We start from the raw sequence: 767 nt of genomic DNA, 5'->3' as shown, positions 1-767 counted from the left end.
CATTTAGATGTAGATATTGTTGGAGTCACCAAGGATAAGTTACAATGCTTTCTGCATGACTCTCTTCCTTTCCACACTGACTCTAGACACACAAGTAGGGGTCTCATGGTAGAAAGCACATTAGATTGAGTCAAATATACATGTGTCTGGCACTTTCTATTTGGTTTTACCTTGGGTAAGCCTTTAAGCCTTCTAGCAATTGTAACACTGGTATAAGGTAGAAAATCTTTTTGTCTGCTTACCTGAATGTGTTTCTGCAGAAATTTAGAAAATGCTGGCAATAGTAATGCCATGTTATGACCCTTAAAGACATTGAAGTCCTTAAGGTCCCTGAAAGTGGCTATAGGAAACTGTAATGATGGAAACATTTTCAGTAATAATTTTGCAAAGCTTTACCAAAACCAGTGCTAACAACTTGGTAAGAGTTTTCTAAATGTTAACTTAAAAAAAAAAAAAAAAAAAAGAAACTCTTTTTGTTTAAGGGATTTTAAAGGATTTTAGTGGTCATCGTAGTTGACTCCCCAGCAGTATTTCATCTCCAGATGATTAATCTAAAACAATGGTTTTCAACTTTTGCTATACATTAGAATCACCTTGGAAAAATTTTAACACTAAGTGCCCTGACCATACCCCAGACCAATTAAGTCAGAAACTCTGGAGTTTGGATATAGATACTCTTATTTTTAAACGTTTCCCAGTGATTCCAATGTTCAGTCAAGATTGAGAACCATTGGATCTATGAAATGCTATGATCTTTGCTAATAATC

At 34.8% G+C, this 767-nt stretch overlaps 1 non-coding gene across 1 annotated transcript; it reads left to right on the top strand.

Moving 5' to 3' along the window:
* Positions 1 to 214: 214 nt before the first annotated feature.
* On the top strand, positions 215 to 348 carry LOC132025270 (small nucleolar RNA SNORA33). The gene has a single exon (XR_009406525.1). It is a non-coding gene; the product is annotated as a small nucleolar RNA SNORA33 (small nucleolar RNA).
* The last annotated feature ends 419 nt before the right edge of the window (positions 349 to 767 follow it).

Source organism: Mustela nigripes, chromosome 9 (assembly GCF_022355385.1).
Source record: "Mustela nigripes isolate SB6536 chromosome 9, MUSNIG.SB6536, whole genome shotgun sequence".
Classification (NCBI taxonomy): Eukaryota; Metazoa; Chordata; class Mammalia; order Carnivora; family Mustelidae; genus Mustela; species Mustela nigripes.
The sequence above is the reverse complement of the archived record's forward strand: the minus strand, read 5'-3'. Positions and strand labels throughout refer to the sequence as shown.